This window comes from Gordionus sp. m RMFG-2023, chromosome 4 (genome assembly GCF_954871325.1).
Source record: "Gordionus sp. m RMFG-2023 chromosome 4, tfGorSpeb1-WG-v2, whole genome shotgun sequence".
NCBI classification, from domain to species: Eukaryota; Metazoa; Nematomorpha; class Gordioida; order Chordodea; family Parachordodidae; genus Gordionus; species Gordionus sp. m RMFG-2023.
Genome location: NC_088778.1, coordinates 32,548,986 through 32,553,279, shown reverse-complemented (window position 1 = coordinate 32,553,279; position 4,294 = coordinate 32,548,986).

Genomic DNA, 4,294 nt, shown 5'->3' with positions numbered 1-4,294 from the left:
TTTTAAAAATATTGAGAATAAAAAAAAAATTATGATTTAAAATGAAGACGAATATGATGCAATAATGACATATACTATATATAATCTTATAAAATATTTTTATGTTTTATTTGTAATGCCCAGATGATTGGCTTCGCCAGATAGAATTAAGCCCAGATCGAGCTCATTTAGAATCTCGGAGACTGGTTGTGTAAATATTAATAGGATTTAGATCCAAAAATTGCGTAGAAACATTAATGGTTAGTTGAAATGATAGCAAAAATTTATAAAGTAAGCATTCATAGCAGATAAGAGATATAAAGAAGTTGTGCTATAAGTTGGTTGTTTAAAGGCGATAATTTCTGAAATGTATACTTGGTAAACCTATAAACCAACAGAATTTAACTGAGATTATTATATGCTTTAGATTTATAATTAATAAAAGTTATTAAATCATATAGATTACTCGAGGTAACTGTTGAAGATCAAAAGAAAAAATAGGAAGAAAAAAAAATTATTTTGGAATGATGCTTGATATAGTGCAATTAAATCATTTTTAAGATTTGGTTTAAAAAAAAATAATACTATAATTTGGATATATTCGGAGAATATGATTAGAAAACTAAGACGAATATATAATTATTGATAGAACAGATATTGATGATGGAATTAAATTTAATAGTGTTGTTAATTGGCTCATTTTGAGCCAATTTTTTTAAAACGGCTAACTCAATATTTTAGCCAGAAAAATAGCGCCTAAATCTCGATATTTCGATAATATATGTCTAGAATTTGTTCCCTCTATGTGCAAAATCTTCAGGCTTGCGTAATATTTTTCTGGATAAAATATTGAGTTAGTGTTTAACAAAACTAATTCCCTAATAAATATTTATGTTTAAATATCTTATTTTTAAGGACTGCCAAAAATAACAGCCCTAAAACGATCTGCTAATACGCATAAGTTGATAATATATAATATTAGGTTGATCACTAACCACGATCTTCGGGAAAAGAGAAACGGTTTTTGTCATTATAAAAAAAAATCATCTAGCAATCGAGCTCCATTTAGAAGTTACGTTTAAAAAAAAAAGATTAGCCGAAAATTATTCAGAAATAGAGTTTTATTTGGAAAAAATCTAAAAATTTAATAGATACACACCCCACCCCCAATAAATTTATACTATCTCTAGATTATCTCCCTAGTCTACCCCTTCCTTAAATGCCTACCAGCCCCAAAAAAATGGATTTTTTTTTTTTTTTTTTTTTTTTACCAATCATGTGCACGCTGTCCACAACACAGAGCTCTTATGGAAAAGCAGAAATAGATTTACAACCTCCAAAGCCGATATTACCTGATATAGATTTGTGTTATTGCTTTAATAATCGACTTGCTCTTGATAGGTAAACTTAGTTAATTTATTATTTGTTTTCTTATGTTTCTGTCCTAGTTGTTGGCTCATGTAAATCAATTCGGCCAAAGGAATTTTATTGTTATCAATAATCCCATATTTTTCAAGATAAATTACTTGAACGAAAAATTAAATTTTAGATGTCTATAATAAATGCCATCTCTAACTATGGGTGTCTTTTATAATGTCTCCTGCCAGCCCTCATCTCTCCTAAAAAGTATATTTCTTGCTAAGAATGATCAAAAAAAAAATTTTTAAGATAAAAAATTTCTAGAAAGTAACGAAATTTTTAAACCCTATTCGCTCCTTATATTTTTAATTTGCAGACTTTATACCTAAAATGTATACAAAAGATAAATCTTTTGCATCAAAATTTACTCCTATTGAATGGAGATCTGCTAATGAAGTATTGAGTTTATTCTTTTTTTATAAGGGGTTATATATAAACTTTTCTCTATAAGTTGTTATTCTAACTTTTACATGCCCCTTCTACACATTTCAACTTTTAAATTCCTTTTATAATTACTCGGAAATCCAACACTCAGAAATTTGATATCAGAAAAAAAGTTAATTTCTTTGTGGCGAGCAGTAAAGGTTAGTCTCAGATTACAGTCTTTATAAATTAATTCTAGGGTATAATTTAAAAAAACCTTCTTTGACCAAATACTGGATTCAAATATCAATAAAATGGAGCCAGGAGCCAATCAAAATAAGGGTGTAGAATTTGAAGGGTCTTTCAGAGAGGTGGGCGTGGGCCTGTTATTTTATTCGCGGCCCGCCCGCTCACGGTGGCAATCCACGCCCATTCACGCTTCCCGCCCGCTCACGAAAGGCAATATTTTGAATCACTAACGTCACGCCCGAAAATTCACGGTGTTTTTTTTAAATTTTTCAAAACTTTAATGCTAAAATTTTTTTACACTTTTTTTGATTTTATTCTATCTATTTCCTTTAATTCCATAAATCCATAATAACAAAAAAATAAATACATATTATAAATCCAAAATTTTTACTTAGGGAAAAGAAGAATGTCTCAATTTTTTTTTTTATTTCAAGTGTGTACGCCTTTTCTTTTAATAGGCGATTGGCTACAGAAAATAACCTTTCACTAGAAGCTGAATTTGCCAGGAGCAAAATTCTTGCTCTCTAATAGATTTCTCAAAAAAGGAAAATAAATTTTTCCTGCTTCCAAAACTTCCAAAATTTTGCAATTCTTATTTGTTTTATGGGATGAATCTTTTAAATTCACATAGCTTTAATAGGTAAAAATATGTTTGATTTTTAGAATATATGATTTTTATGGTAGCAGGGATGAATTGGGAAAGCTATAAATGACAGTTGGCATTTACTTAGCCATATCATCTAATTTTATATCTTGTAACAAATATCTTAAGAGAAGAGAAGAGAAGAGAAGAGAAGAGAAGGAGAAGAGAAGAGAAGAGAAGAGAAGAGAAGAGAAGAGAAGAGAAGAGAAGAGAAGAGAAGAGAAGAGAAGAGAAGAGAAGAGAAGAGAAGAGAAGAGAAGAGAAGAGAAGAGAAGAGAAGAGAAGAGAAGAGAAGAGAAGAGAAGAGAGTTTCTTCGTCTATTAAAAACTTACTTTTGAAATTAGTGACAATTTAAGTCAAAACTATATTTGTAACGATTTATATTATATCTTTATTTGGCATGTTGAAATCACAAAATTACAATCAAAATAAAAATGTGTCTTTGGTAAATATAAAAAAAGACAAGCATATATAGTTTTAAAGTAACTGAAAACATTTACATGGTAACATTAAAATAAGAAAAATTTAAACATGAAAAAATTAAATATAATCGCCTGTAACTATTTACACATCTTAACAATTGGGATCTAGAATTAAGCCTACCTTAAGTGCTTGAGAATAAATTTTAAAGTTAAAGTTAAAAAATCTCGCGACAAAACACCTAAATATAAAAAGAACGTGACACCAGATGTTGTTTATAAAATGCCGGAATATTTTTTTTGTCAAAAAAAATTTTTCTTTTTTTAAAAAAAGAACTAAATTAAATTAGAAAATATGTATCATAATTATAAAAATTGCAAATTTATATTTATAAAAAAAAAAAATTTAAATTTCCGTGATTCACGGGAAATTCATGCTCAGGCCCGATCACGCCCGGGAAAATTTTGGAAGGCCCGTCGCGCCCAGTCACGCGATTAAGATGACCTTTAAAGTTATTAAGAGAATCGAAGAAAGATACCATAGTTGTGAGGAGGAATCTCAGTGACGTAACAATTTAAGGATTCCTGACAAAAGATTTTAATTTAAAATTTATTCACACTGCAGTGACCCACCGTGACACGATGCGCTCACGCGTAATTCCACGGCCAGCGCTCACCTCTATTTCATATTTAAGTGTTGTTTAAAACATTTTTACTAATCGAAACGGCTAAACAAAAGATACTAATCTATCTGGAAAATGTCTAATATCTTTTTTTCAAATGTTAATCTGTTATTTATTATTTAAACATTTTAAATTACATATTTTTAATAATGTTAATAATTAATTACGATTAAAGGTTAAATTTAACGCCATAAATATTATTTGGAAAATGGAATATTGTTTAATGATACTGTGCCTATCAATTTTATTACATATAAATATCTTTAATTAACTTTATTTTAATTTTAACGATATTTTATTCATGTTTATATTATTATATTATCAATTAATTTTTAATTATAAAAACGAAAATAATTATTTCATTTTTATTAAATATAGATTTCAGTAACTATGCTATATACGCCTAATAAAATTAATACCCGCCAAAGAAAACTAATTATTTTAAATTACAAACATGCAATAGTGTTATTGGTTATATATATATTATTTTTTTTATTTTATCTTAAAAATTTAGGGAATTTAAATCAAGATATCTTCC